A 16073-nucleotide genomic window follows, 5' to 3' on the forward strand; every position below is an offset into this window, starting at 1 on the left:
TTGGTCAAGAGAAGTCACCAGACTAGCACAGATTGTAAGGGGAAGGGAGAAATGGCAATATCCTATTGCAGAGATGCATGGACAGGGAGGCATGATTCACTCAGGACCATTATAACAATCTATGGAGGGGATATTCTTTCCCACAGGCCCTGTTTTCAGAAAGTTCTGTCCCCATCAGCCTAAGGGTTTTACCGATAAATTATATGGTTATTTGGTTTTCTGGAGTCAACAAGATAGTTAATGGCCTTTAGTCAGTGTGGTTAATGACGAAACAATGGGAAAAGCAAAAGCATAAAGTTGCTACTAGAGTTTTCTGGATCTTTGAATTGGCTTCTGCCACCTTCCTGCTCTTTATCTTCCTGAAAAGCATTTGGGCAGTATATGGTGTATGTATATGTATAGGATATTGACCTGAGGCTTCAGTAAGGAAAAAGCAAAATTATTTTGACACTTTCAGATCGGTTTTACCACCTTTAGGAAGGGGTTCTAATTCTAAGGACTGTTCAATAATCATAATATAAGGTAGCAATCCACGGGCCCAGTCTTGGAGCAGCATCAAATTTAAAGATATCAAATGTGTAAGCCATTCTAATCTTAACTTGCATCTCTTGAGGGACATTAGAAAACATCCAATTCCTAACCCAAAGCACCATTTCCTCTCAGTTGCTAACTCTCTCACACCTTGAAGCTGTCTGAAGTCTCTTCCTGCTGCTCCATATTCTCTTTAGATACTCTTCAATTTTCCCAAATGGTAGGCCGCACTCTTCTCTTATTCACTCCTTCTTTTTCCACGTGAGTTTTTTTTTTTCCCCTCTAGAAGTGGCTCTCAAAGCTTCCTGACACAAATGCCTTTTCTGAGCCCTCCCTCCCTCCCGCTAGCTTGAGTTCCCAATGGCATTTGAGTCCATATAATTTTTTTGTTGTAGGGGATGTCCTGTGTATTACAGGATATTTAGCAGCATTCCTGGCCTCTACCTACTAGATGCCAGAAACAGTTCCCCCCAGGTGTGACAGCCAAAAATGTCTTCAGACATTGCCAAATGTCTCCTGGGTGGCCAGAACAACCTCCGCTGAGAACCACTGGATGATCTCAATCTGTCTAGTAAAGGTCCTAGGAGACTGAGGGGGAGAGGCAAAATGTTTTGCCTGGGCAGTGGCCAATGCCAGTTTCCCATAGGGTGAAGGGAAGAGAAATAAACTGAAAATATGTTTACAGTTAATAATTTGTGTCTATTATAGTACCATGATCCAGCAGTATGGTTAGGAAAGAAAAAATTACTCAAATCTGAGTTAAAGTATGTGCCCTTGGCTCTAGCCTAAGATGGGGATGAGAACCTAATACAAGGTTACCACGGGTACTATGAAACAATCAGCATTGGGTTCAGGTCTGAGACCCGCCACTTGTCATCAGATTCCACAGGTCTGGGCTGGGCCTTGGGCTTGAGTGTTTGGAAAGGCTCTCTAGGTGTTTGATGTGCCCTTCTGGTTAAGAAGTTGGAATCCCTCAAGGTGGATATCCAGAGATCTACATTTTAAAAATACATCCTAAATTTTTTCCTACACTAAGGCAGTAAACATTTAGAGATTATTTCTAGGTATCAGAATCTATTCTAGTCTAGCTTTTTTTTGATGTCATAATACCTACCCATGACATAAGTTTATTATTCTTTTACCCATTTGACAGATGAAGAAACTGAGGCTCACACCTCAAGGTCTCAGGAGTAAGTGTGGGGAGCCAGTTTCCAACCCAAGTAGTGTGGCTGCAGAGCCCCAGCCCCTAACCCTTGTACACTCTTCCTCTTTTCTCAATACTGATTTTTTTTAAAAAAGATTTTATTTATTTATTTGAGAGAGAGAGTGCAAAAGAGAGAGAGAGAGAAGGAGCAGGGGGAGGCTCAGAGAGAGAAGGAGCAGGGAGCCCAATGCGGGGCTCCATCCCGGGACTCCAGGATCATGACTTGGGCCGAAGGCAGACCCTTAACAGACTGAGCCACCCAGACGCCCCTGACTACTGATTTGTGAGGGCCTCTGGAATTTAACGATTACCAAGGCTTCTGACACCTTGCAAATCTTAAGTCTAATTAACGTTCTTCCAAATGATTTGTCTCTGTTTGTCAGCCATGATGGCTTCACGAAAAGACAGCTTTAGGGGGAAGTGGGAGAGAGGAAGAGGAGAGTCACCAAAATAAACATGAGAAGAACTTGGCTTCTAGATATGAGCAGTTTTTCTTATTAAGCACGTTTCTCCAGACCATCGCGGCTAATTCATTGCCATATTTCATTACAGAAACTAACTGAAAGGTTCTAAGTAAGTACTTTTCCGTCAGAGGTTGCAGTTAATTTCAACTTCAATACTTAGTGATGTTTCTGACTTCATGCTGATTGATGATGAAATGCCAAGGAGTAACATGGAGATGGCTTTTCCACTCCATCCTCTCATCTTCTGCCTTAGATAGACTGTGTCCAACAGCCTTGCTGGAGAGTCCAGGAGAAGCATTTGTTTTGATTTTCCTCATTAATGTTTTATCCGTTCAGGATAAATCACGGAGAACGCACACCAGGCTGGACATTTGCAAGCAGATTCCGCAAAACCAAGTCAAATTCAGGAATAATCTGGTTATATCAATTCATCATGTCTAGCATTACTGACCATATTCAGACAATGTAATTCCTATTACACCTGCTTTTAGGAAAAAAAAATCTAGTCAGTAACCTTAAATTAAATTAACATTTTTAGTGTATATAATTTGTAGTTTGGAATGAGCTATAATTATCATTTAGGGACAACCATATGGAGAGCATTACCAGCCTTCACTAAGTCTTGGGTTTTAACAGTGATCCATGACTCAAAATGCTTTATCCAAACAGGTTGTAAATTCTAAGACAAGCAAGATGCCTTTCAGTCATTTTTATATTAATTCCAAATGAAGAATTCATTGTCTTTTCAAATTATAATAAATTGGAGAGCAATTTCCCACTAAACAAATCAAGGAAATTGAAAAATTACTTCTCGGGGAGCTGTTTTCTACATACTTTTTTAAAAAAGCTCTCTCTCTCTTTTTAAGACGTGCTCCTATTATTCTTGATGTGTATACTAATAGACATCTGCATTGCCAAAACAATTTTCTTCCTCTTCTTTAAAGTGGAAGGTGAACTCTGAAAAATGTTTAATGTTCAATATAATTTCATTCTGGGGGGAATCTGGAGCCTGCAATGAGAGCTCACATTTAAGAACCTCAATGAATACTTAGATTAGCTCCCAAAGCTACCTCCCTTCTCTCTCAATGATGCTCATCACTTCCCCAGGGAATCACAGGACTGTTTGTATCATGGTGAGGCCACAGATTCACCAAAGCTGTGCTTTGTGGGCACTCAGGCATCCTCAAAATTCTTGAGATTGCTAAATTAATCTGAGATTTTAAATGATGTACATAATAATCCCATAAAATAGGGAGGAAATGGTAACAAATAAAGGACGATATTGAAAACCAAAATGAAGAGAAGAAACCAAAGCCAAGAAACAGAGTTATTGCATGGAAGATAACCAAAAGCAAATAAAACAAGTTTTAAAAATAATGTTTGCTTTGCCTTTTGAAAAACCTATCCTCCCTGCCCCCTCCTCATGTAGAGATATGGGAAGATTCTTTGAAGAAAAGAGAAGAGGGGCATATCCATGTATTGATATTTCTTAATCAATCCAGCTAAATATTTTGATTTACTTCTGTGATTGACTTGATCTCTGGTAAGGTTATCCGGACCCAGGACTCTCTGTGCAAAGACTATTTTTATGGCTATTGACACTACGGAAGTTTCTGACTTCATTGTGCAGGCTTTTGAAAATGAGTCAGGAGCTTTCCACACTAGTTTGCAGCTTCTCTGTAGAGACCGGGTGGCAAGCTCTAGAACCAAAGCATCCTTGGTTGGAAGAGAAGTTTGTCCAGTGAGCCGCACTGTGAGGAGTTTACTGAATTTTGAGGGTCTTTTCTGAAGTTGCCCTGAAGGGTTTCTCTGAACGGTGTCCTGTTGGCAGGATTTGGTCTTGGGTTGATCACTGGACGTGGGGATATTTTTACTTGGTGGTTCCCACATTGGGACAAATCAAGTGACAAACATATGACATCAAACTGTCAGTTGAATGATACAATAGTCATTCAACTATTGTATCCCATGAAATTGTCCTGTTTTTGTAGCATGAAGGCAGTCTTATCTCATTTCATTTTATACTCTGGAGTTGGATGAAGAAGAGAGAAAACTAGAAAGAATAGTTTTTGTATGGAAAATAAGTAACTGTCACCATGTGAAAAATATTCCTTATTGTTTCATCATTCCAGGGATGCCTCCCAATTTGTGTCAATACAAATACAAACACAGACCTTTAGAATTAATGGTGAAAGTTACCAATATACCAAAGACAACTAAGTCCAAAGCCAAGTTACAGACTATCTTGGAGATCAGCTGTAGAACATGCTGGCTCCACAGCTCCCTTCCAGATGGGAACCAAGAGGGTGGCTTTAGCCAAGCACTGATATGGTTTGATGTTAGCAGACTCTTGCCAGCAGGATTCTATGTAGTTTGGGAAAAGATCATGAGAAAGTTCATTACAGATCTTTACCAAGGACAGGGAAGAGGGCTTCCTGTTCTTTTTCTTTCTAGCTTTTTCTTCCTCTCCTTCCCTCCCTTCATGCTTCCTTTCTTTTTCCTCTCTATAGATTAAGCATGGTTTTGACATAGTAAAAGTTTAGAAGCACTGAAAATACGTTTAATATTTTCCTCTTGATAAGTCTCAGAGTAGTAATCTGCAGAATTGTGAAACAAAGTCCAAAGATTCCATTGCATTTCTTTTATGTCTATATATAAAGTGCCTGTCACAGCAAGTATTAGAAATATGTTTGCTAATAGTATAACAATTACTGTGAGAAATAAATGAGATAATGTATATAAATCCTTCAGCAGGATGCCTGCCACATCATATGTGCTCAATAAATGGTATAAGCTAGAGATAGACATTCTTATAAATCACATGATAAAAGATATATTTACTTTTATTATTGTCTTTGCTTGTCAAACTTCTGTTTATCCCCCTAAAACCCAAACTTGAGTTCAGCCTTCTCTGTCACCCCCAAACAGAATTATTCTGTCGTCATTTTCTTCTTCCTCCTCTCCTTCTCCTCCTTCTTCTTCTTCTTGTGTGTGTGAGAGAGAGAGAGAGAGAGAGAGAGAGCACATGCAAGAGCAGGGGAGGGTGGTGAGAGGCAGAGGGAGAGGGAGAGGGAGAATCTGTTCTATCTTCTACAGCACTTGGGTAGTTTTTAAGCACTTATTATATCGTATTACAACGAATTGTTCACTGGTGTCCACTTTAAGAGGTTGTGAAGTCCTGGAAGGCAAGGATTACGCTGTATCCAGCATCAGACTTCCTACAACAGACAGGGTTGAGTCTGGCCGTGTGTAGGTGCTCAAAAGACTTCTGTTAAATTGAACAAAAACACTAGGCTAGAAACAAAGGAAATGCTCCATCGTTGTGCCCAAATGAAGATGGGAATGTGGAGAATGTTTTTCTTTGGAAAAAAAAAAAAAAGGAATCTCAGGGGCTTATTTGAAAATAGGCTGAGTGCTTAGAGAAATGAGTGCCAAAAGCAATGTATAAGCAACTCCGGCCTGGTGCAGCCCCAGTGCTAGAAAGCATCCTAGTCTCCTTCTTTGAGCAGCTGCAGAACAGATGGGAATGAGTGTGGCTCAGTCACGCTGCCACTGAATTGGGGAAAAGGGGCCAGGCTCAAAAGGAAAAGAATGTTCTCTCCCACGTGTTCATTTGAAAATAAAATTTTCTTTCAAGATCACCGCCACCATACCAACATAACTTGATGGGAGTTTTGGTACTCCCAGCAGGAAAGGAAGAGTCTAAAAAGCACTGAAAACAATCTTCACGTGCCCCTCATGGTAGTTGTGAGGCTGACATGTGAGCCATCTTGCCTAAAGATGTCCTTTCATCTTCCCCAAGGCTTTGCATTTCTTCAGCCCACAGAGTGACGTGATTGGGACAAATGTAGTCAGAGTGGCGGGAAGGATCTGAGCAGAGAGCTTTGGTCCAGAAAATGTCCGTTTATGGGGCTGAGTCTGCAAAAAGTGCAATAGTTTGGCCCTAAACCAATGCCACACAAGCAAAATTCTGAGCAGCTGTGTGTGGTGCCCCCCACCTCCACTGCCCCCCAGGCTGAGAGACTGGCCTTCATCTCTACTGTCTGACTGTAAGAAAATTCTCCAAGTTCGCTGGCTCTTCTTACCCACATCATCATAAGCCCTATCCCCAGTCCCTGAAACAAAGGGTAGCTTTTCTTCTCTGGTTAATGAACTAATTGCTGCATTCATTCAACATCAGCGAGGGTGGGAACCAGGTATGGTGTGAGGTGAGATGACACAGAAGGTTGAAGAAGTGGTTGTCTTGAAGGAACTACCAATCTTGTTGGTGACAGGGATTGTAAACATGTGGTTAGAACACAGTTTTATGAAGTCCCCACAAAAAAATATGTCCAAATACTTATCAACACTGACACAAGAAGAGTAATTCTATTAAACTGAATTGGTAAGAGGAAGGTCTGGTTCACTGGGGCCATTGAAGGAGGTTTGTACCAAGTATGGATTCCAGAAGAGGAATCAGATGTGAGAGTAGAGGCCATTGGGCTAGAAACTGTTTAAACAACTATCAATTATATGATAGGTCTTAGGGTAATAGCTTGTTTGCATTGAGTTTTCCTCATGGGTGGTTTGCAGGATTTTAATGGCATTCATCTAGCATCACCATAGTCTTAATTTACTTCAGGTATTAGGCCTTTGCACACATGGTTCCAATCCAGAAATTTCTTTCTGTATGATAACCATGAGCCCGAACTTCCCATTCCTTGCGTAGTTCGGCAGAAAGCACATCTAAGCTTGGTATTTCATTTCCACACATTCTGGACAGCCATCGATTTGTTCTAACCATGTGAAGGTGCTCAAGGCTCTGTCAAAGATCTATATTCATTAAGAAGCTGGTGGTCAGGGCAGAGGAAACTCAAGTCAGTTGATAGGAAGAATGTATTGTCTTAACCTCCAAACACAAACTCGCAAGGGGAGAGAGGAGGATAGAAAATGATCCAGAGGCAGAAGAGTTCAGGAGCTTTGTCTAAGCTCTGGGGTGGTCTCCAACTATAATGGATTTGTAAAATTGAAGATTCCTGTGGCCCCCGAGAGGTTCTGATTTTGTGTCCTTCAGAGTCTTTACATTGAAGCATCTTTCAGGACAAATATATCCATGAGCAATAAGGATCATCTCTTACAGACACATACTGATGTATTATGAAGGTCCCATGTCTTTGTTTTGTTTCTCTGTATTATCAAAAATCCTTTCTCTTTACCAGGGCTATAGAGAGAGGGGAGTGGGGCAGCTGGAAAGAAAAAGAAAGGCAAAATGAGTGGGTAGGCAGAGGAAGGAAGAGCAGGTGAGTGAGCAAGAGTGAGATTGGAAGTGGTGGGAAGGGAGAAAAATTCCAAATTACCACAAATGTATTCCAGGGGAAACTTACAAATAGATAGATCTTGGGGGAAGGGGAGGAGGCAGTTACTCTTTAAGAATAAAACCAAAAATGATGACAATAATTATATTATTCTGACAACTAAAAATACACTTCATAGATAAAGTGAAATTTTCTAATCATAGCAGAGCAGCAAATTTTTTTTCTATAAAGAGCAGATAGCAAATATTCGGGGCTCTATGGTCCTGTGATCTTTGCCACAACTACTCAACTCTGAGGTCACATCTCAAAAGCAGCCACAAACAATGCATAAATGAATGAATATGGTTGGATTTGGGCCTCCGGTAGTAATAACTGCTTTAAGTACATCTTTTGAAGATTTTATTTACTTATTTAAGAGATACAGACTGAGAGAGACAGAGAGAGAGAGCACACGAGCGGGAGAAAGGGCTGAGGAGAGGGAGAGAGAATCTCAAGCGACTCCTCCCAACATGGGGCTCCATCTCATGACCCTGAGCTCACCACCTGAGCTGAAATCAAGAGTTGGACGTTTAACCGACCGAGACCCCCAGGCACCCCTCAACTGAGCCACCCAGGCACCCCTCAATACATCTTTAGATTCAAAAGAAGAAATGTGCCTTGGGACACATTTCCATCATTTTCCCAATGTTAATAGGCCATCATTTTGTGCTAAGTCAGGAAACTTCACGTTTTGTCTCTGAGATGGGAAACTCTGGGGTATGATTCTTCCCCCCAACTTCTTACTTGTTCCATTAATTTGGATTTGTGTATTTTTAAAGGGAGGTGGCTTTGTGCCACAAGAGAACAAGAGATCCATAGATTTTTATGGAGGCTCAGAGTAAGGATCCTGGGACCACATGGATGGTCCCTTTCCAGAAACAAAGCTAAGAACTTGAGGGAAATTAGATATGATTTGTCCAGAAGATGCATGATCTAGTTTTTGTCCTTGCAAGAATAGCTCATACTGTAGCTTTTCACAATCTCGCTAGAAATCTTAACCTTCAAAGAACACTTGTTTTGTAATTCTGTGCCTGTGTATGTCCTTGAGTTCAGTGAAATTGTGGGTCAGGCACAGAGTTATAGAACCTATTTTGCCGAGGGAGAAAATAAAGAGTGGGAAAGTTGAGAGAATTTCCCCTTAGGGAATTCCAGAAAAATAGTGTCCTGAGCATATTCCAAACCATCCAAGCAGCAACTCTCCACAGTCTTTACTTTTTCCTTAGCAGATGTTAAAATAGAATGACTTCATGTCAGATAGGTTACATTAAAATCACCATGTTGCAAAGATAATCCCTAAAGAGTAAAAATGTTTCCAAGCTCTAGCCATTGGTCTATTGATTTAAAACAGTAATAGATAAAGCAAAATTCCTACATAAGAAAAGGATCTGACAAGGCCCTCAGAGGTCATTTCAATAGGATTTCTGGGCCCTGGCAAGTGTAAAGGTTCCCAGAGTGTATCAACAGAGACATTTCAAAGAAGGATTTTATTTTAGTTACAGCCATGACTCACTGTGAGAACAAGAAGGACAATAGCAGCCCAAGAACCTGACAGTTATCAGAGCAAGGAAGGGACATTTGACGAACGGAACCCTTTCTTGATAATCTCAACAATGTAATCTGTAAATGTGTGTGCGACTCCACCTCAGAGGCTGTGGGCCAAGTGCAGGCACTGCCCAGAGGACGTGCTGGTCTCAGAATATATGGAGGTCAGGCGCTTGTTTTTCCACCAGCTTTCTGCCTCTAAAGATGAGCTGGAAAATTGCTCTCTTTCCAAATTACATTTTGAAAACCTTACTTAAACTTCAGCAGTAGTAACGCGTGTTGAGAAATAAACCTGCATTGTTGGAAAATGTTGACCTCTGTACAGATTCTTCCACAGCCCAAACCCTTTGCCCTCTCAGCTGTTGAAAAGTTGTTTCTCTCTTCTTATGGCCTTGTTGATGTTTTTCCAAGTAAAGTTTATACACACAGAAGGGCACAAAACATAAGTGTTTGGCTCGATGCATTTTTAACAGAGCAGAACACAAAATTAGCCAGGACCGACATCAAAGAATATTACTAGTCCCTTCGAAAACACCTGTTGGACCCCCTCCTGGGCACTGACTACTCTGCTAACCATAGATTGCTTTGTAGCAGACTCTCAGTGGAGGGTGATCCTCGCCTGCCAGGGCATTTGGTGGTGCCTGGAGACACTGCTGGCTCTCAGCGGGGGAGTGGGTACCACTGGCATCTAATGAGCCCGGGGATGTTGCAAAGCCCCACAATGCCCAGCACAGCCCCCTGTCACATAGAGTTATCTGGTCCCAAATATCACTACTGCCAAGGCTGAGAAACCCCACTTCACAAACAGCATCCCTTGGGAGGTTTTCCTTTGTGTCTGGCTTCTCTCATTCGCCGTGATTTCTGTGAAATTCATCCCTTTAGTTTCATGGATCAGTCCTGCACTCATTCTCATTGCTGCAAGGCATTCCTTCACTCGTTTTTTAGAAAGTTGGTGTTTTTTTTTTCTTCTTCAGATTTTAACTTGAAGATATTTTTCAAAATATACAGGTCTTTTTCAAAATTTCAAATCTTAATTCTTTGACTTTGCCTTAGACACCTTAAGAAACTGCACTGCTGGTTTATTGTGACAATAATTAATACATTGCTCACTCGTGTGTTTGGACCCATGGCTGGTTCGTTCATTCCTTTGCCTTTTCATTTATTCAATAACTAATAAGTAGTAGCCATTTCCTGCCAGGCTCTTGTGGGTGCTGGATATGCAGATAAAGAAGGAACTTATGTTCTGGTACTTTTCCTGGGGATCAGCAAAGGCACACTCAAGTTTTAGGGTGTGGAGTGGAGGTGATGTCATACTTGGGAGAGGCAGAAGGTACCTGTCATACTTGGGAGCAGCATATATGCAAAAAGGAGGCCACCCTTTGTTACCTTCTCAATTTGTTGTCTGGATTTGTTTTTATACTGTTTCCTCCAACATCTTTTCATCAGGATCTTACAAACCACCCAAAAACTGCTGAAAAGCCAGCACTTGGGAATATGTGCTTCAGGGGTCCCAAGGATCCACAATATACCTTCCAACCCTTGCCACCTGCTTCAGAATCCCTGCAATGGATGTTACCTAGCTGGCAAGGTAATGCAGTTCATCTGGCACTTCAGTCAGTAAAAGCTAGAGGGGATTCCAAGTTAGCTTATTCCCATATAAATTTTATACCAGTCCCTAGAGCAAGTTGCAATGCAGTGATGTCCTAGACCAGGGCTTTTCAATCTCAGCATTATTGACATCTTGGGCCATTAAGTCCTCTGTTGTGGGGTGCTGTTAGAGGCACTGTTGGATGTTTCCCAGCATCCCTGGCCTCTAGCCTCTAGATGTCAATAATACCACCCCCTCTCCCCAGTTGTAACAACCATAATTGTCTCTAGACATGGCCACGTGAGCCCTGGAAGGGTGGGGCAAAATCATCCCCAGGTGAGAACTATTGTCCTAAAGTATAGGATGCATTTCTTTACCAAGCAAAAATTCCCAGTGCTTTATTAATAAACAGCCCAGCTTAATAAAATTACTGGGATTTAAATGAAAGCAGAGGGAATATCTTCAGTATTCATTGTGTTTAAGACACAAAGCAGATTTAGAAACTGGAATAAACATAACATAATCAATGAAATTATCATTGGAGATCAGACTCAAAACAGCTATGGCCTGGCTCCATGGTTCTGTTTTCTTACATAGGGTTTTGGAATGCTTAAAGGTCAGCTTCTGAAGATAAACCTTTCAATTCATAGCCTCTGTTTTGGCTTGGACATAGGTTTAGTCTGGGAAGACTGCGGAGACTGATATCTGAAGACATTTCCCTTTTGCTTAACTTTTTGGTAGATAGTCTTTCTATTATGCTTCAATATTCCATCCCAGGATCATGGTTTTCAACACTGAGGTTCCTTGAACATCCTAGCATTGGAGGAAAATCAGCTTTTGATAGATAGGGAAGGAAAGAGCTAAAATTTGTTGAACATTTACTATCTTCCTGACACTGTGCTAATCATTCTATATGCTTTTTTTCTTGAAACCTCAGAGCAATCTTATGGGTAAATATTATTATGTGCATTATTCCTCATGAGGGTATTGAGGTTAAACAATCTGTTTAAGGCAAAATAGCTGGCATGTAGTCAAACTGGGGTTTGGACCCAAATGTGGTGTATTCAAGAAAGCTGTAGATTCTTTATCACTCCACCTCTTGGTTGATTTCCTTGAACCTTGGCTGCCTCTGTGACTAGTTTTGATCAACAAGAATGAGGCAGTTCTTAAGAGATCTGTGGTCTCGGGTGCATGGGAGGCTCAGTCTTTAAGTGTGTGCCTTTGGCTCAGGTCATGATCCCAGGGTCCTGGGACTGAGTCCCACATTGGGCTCCCATCAGGCTCCCTGCTTGGTGAGGAGCCCGCTTCTCCCTCTCCCACTACCCCCGCTTGTGTTCCCTCTCTTGCTGTCTCTCTGTCAAATAAATAAATAAAATCCTTAAAAAAAGGAGTGAGAGAGAGAGATCGGTGGTCTCCACTTTTGTTTGTCTTGGACTATTCCCTCACACTTACGCAGCAAGATGTCATGCAAGTTAGTTTGATTATCCTAAGGCTTCCAAACTGTGAGGAATCCCAAGCTAACCAACGTGGAGAGAGAGGCCATGAGGAAAAGCAGAAGGTACGAAAATGTGAATGAAGCCTTCTCGGACCTTCTAGCCTGCGAGCTTCTAAAACCTCTAAACCTTCCTGGTTTAGAGCTCAACAAATGACCTCACCTGATGCCATGCAGAGCAATGGCTTCATCCAGCCAAGTGCCGCCCACATTCCTCACACACAAAATTGTGAGGAAATAAATTGGTTGCTGTTTTAAGCCACTAAGTTTCTGGGGATGTTGGTTATGCCACCATGGATAAATAAAACACGGGGTTGGCTGACCTCCAACACCAGGTAGTTTATAGGAAGACTAGAAGATAGAGGTCAGGAGAACGGACTGGGTTCTACTGCCATCAGCCAGGAGGGGAACGGCTGGTGCTCACTCTCCAGGCCCTTGGGTTCTGTGCCTGATGTTGGAGTACGTTCTGCTTCCAGTTCTGAGACTCCGTGATTCCAAATGCTCAAGGAGTCTTGCAAAGCCTGTACTTTTGACAGTTTTCTTTAAAGTTTTTCTCACAGATCTCTCCAGAATCCCCAGATCCCATTCATAACCTAACACAGTGGATTCTCTAGCTAGACAATTCAAGCAATATTTCCCAAACTAGGGAAAAGATGTTTTAGGAATATACTTAAACAACTAAGAGTTACATATGTATTTTATGGTTACCTTCCACGTATAGCAAATGATGCGGGCTGCCATTTATGCCAATGATAGAAGTGCTAAGACAGCTTGAAGTTTAAAAAGTGAATTGATTTAAAAAAAATATGAAGGAAATAATAGTACCATTGGTATGAAAACAAAGCTAAAAATAATGAAGGTGGTAGATGAATAGCTCAAGCTTGGGAAAATCCCCAATGGCACAAAGAAAGAAGAATGCCCTTGTAGCAGGCGTCTTTCTGTGTCTTTCTTTTTGACCTGGTTATTCACACCTGGGGCTGGCTGTTTCAGCTGATCACACAAGGGGACCACTCTTGGTATACCAATCATTATTCATCATATCAAGAAGACTGGCACTATTGAATTTGACTCCAGAGGAAGAAGAAGTAGCATACAAGGACAAAGAGAGAGAGAGAGAGAGAGAGAGAGAGAGAGAGAGATTGTGCAATATTTGAAGTTGGAAAGTGATAGATTTAGGTAGGAGTGTCATGTTTCATTTGGAAAGCCTGAACAATAATTAACGTGACAGGTTTTGGCTACAAAGGTAGGGGAAAACATGGAAATGCACTGAGCCAGAAGCCAAGGAGCAGGCTCTAGACATGTGGGCATGGACAATGCTGCTGACTAGGGCTGGTTTGTAGACACCACTGCACAACGTTGCCTTTGCCACCAATCCTGGGCAATCCGACCCTGGATCCTACAATTGCTAACCTGCAACTGGATGGTGATTCATGCTCTCTGTATTTATATAATACAAGCATAGAAATAAATCTGCACATGCATGCGGATTCACAGGACTTACTCTCATGGGGAGGAATTAATGAGACATTCAGTTCTTAATGTTCGAGTTTTTACAATGGCATGTATGACATGTCTAAACAGAAAAGTTTAAAAAGTTGAATAATAAAGAAAAATTAGAGTATGTATGTATGTGTATAAATATATAGATAACACACACACACACCTTGTTGCTTCCATTTCTCTGGAGAATCCTAACACAACAACTAGTTAATATATATGAAAAACAAACAAATAAATGAATGCTAAGTTCCTTGCTGCATTTACCCCCACAACATCACTCCAAGTTATGCAGGATAAGCAACATTATTCTTTTTCCCGGGTGAGGAAGCTGAGACATACAAAAGCCCAGTGCACCCCTGCCCTGACAAAGAAGTTATTCATAACACAGTGGGGCAAGAATCCTCCTGCAACCATTTCTTGTTCCTGCAGAACTTGTAACATGGTACCATAGACACATCACCCTTTTGCTCATTAATAGCTAACTGCAGATAGCTCTAGGATCACCAGATGTATTATGAAATTGACCTGACACAGAGGCTCCTGCACACACTAGTGAGGTTTTTTTACCCATGATATACAGGTATGACATCCATCCATCTCTTCTCCATCTGCATAGACCCTGACTCCTGGTGGTTCTTCCCACAATATCTACCACGTTATACTGGACTCTCCAACATGCTGACTGGTCATGCCTTTAAGCCTGTAGAAAAGCTGGCAGCTTAAGGGAGAGAGTGAGAATACAGACAAATTTTGGTTTTATGCATGTACACACATATATACAATTTTCAACTGATTTGCTTACATAATAGGGAGAATGCGGAAATCAGAGTCTTTCAGTGTAAAGGCTTCTAAGGTCTTCATTCTTAACTGCTACTGAACCTTCTGGCTTAGGAACGTACTATTTTCCTTTAGTACCTGGGTTGGTGTAGGATAATTTATGTTGTGTAAAGAAACCACAAGTAGGCCCTGTCCCATTCCTCAGCTTGACACATCCCTCTGGTTTTCTGGAGCAGTTTGATCCAGCTCTGTTTCCTTCCTCTGTCCTTGCCTCACCTCCAGGCCACACAGAGCCTGGCTTAGAGCTCATGGTGATAGGATATGCAGGGACCATTATTTTAGGTTGATCTGGGTTTCACTCTGGAGTTCAGTATCTACTTTTGGACATTTGTCCTCCATTATCTTTCAGATCTAAAGGTCATTTCACAGGTTACAGGCATCTTGTACAAATGACTCTATTTGAAGTTCACAAGAGAGTGGAGTCAAGGTAAAGACTATTTCCTGCAATACATATTATGCCCATAAGATTGAAAGAGATAAAGTGATTTAGATAAATGGCATAGCTAGGGAGTGGCAGATTGATGTTGAAATAGTCTATATCCAAGGCTTTCCCTTTAATACCATTGTGTCCTTTATTCAGTCAACACAATTTTTTAAGAACACCTGTTATGTGCATAATACAGTGATGAAAAAATCACACACAGTTCCTGCTCTTATGGAACTTATATTCTACTGGGATATCTTTCTTTCTTGTTTTTTTTTTAATTAAAGATTTTATTTATTTATTTGAGAGAGAGAGCACAAGTTGGGGGGACGGGCAGAGAGAGAGGGAGAAGCAGACTCCCCACGGAGTAGGGAGCCCCCAGGACCCCTGGATCATGACTGGAGCTGAAGGCAGATGCTTAACTGACTGAGCCACAAAGGCACCCCCTGGGGTATCTTTCTGAAGCAAGTTACATAAGTGGTTCCCAGCCAGGGTTAACTATGGTCCCCCAGGGGACATTTGGAATGTGTGGAGATACTTTTGGTTGTCATAACCAAAAAGGGGAAATGCTACTGACATCTAGTAGGTAGAGGCCAGTGATGTTGCTAAATCTCCTACAATCCACGGTACAGCCCCTTCAACAAAGAATTACCCAACCCTAAATGTCAATAGTGCTATCCTTGAGAAATCTTGGCATAGATCAACTATTATCTTCAATATAGATGTAAAGAATAGAACTTAAAATTTATTTTAAATAAGGAGCCACAGATACACACAGATGGAGATTCTATCAGGGAGAAACTTTGGTGAATTGGAACAGGAACTTGAAGGGATTGCTCCAAAAGAAAAATGTTAAAAATACTAATTCAGTGACAGTGAGGGAAGACTCGTCCAGCTACACCCAATATTGACAAACTCTAACAGCAGCGACACGCTACATGTGAAGAGTGTTTTCATGCTATTGCACCTCTGAATTTCCCAATAATCCAATCACAAGGAAAATGAGAACCACACATTCAAATAACTAAGGGCCCACTCTCCCCATGAAATTGGAACACTGCCATTGCATAGTCCAGGAACCAACTTATTAATTTAAAAGTTTAATTTCTATAGAAGTGAGGAATCTTTGTAGGTAGGTAAAAATGATAGAAGGCCTAG

This window comes from Zalophus californianus, chromosome 1 (genome assembly GCF_009762305.2).
Source record: "Zalophus californianus isolate mZalCal1 chromosome 1, mZalCal1.pri.v2, whole genome shotgun sequence".
Taxonomy (NCBI): domain Eukaryota; kingdom Metazoa; phylum Chordata; class Mammalia; order Carnivora; family Otariidae; genus Zalophus; species Zalophus californianus.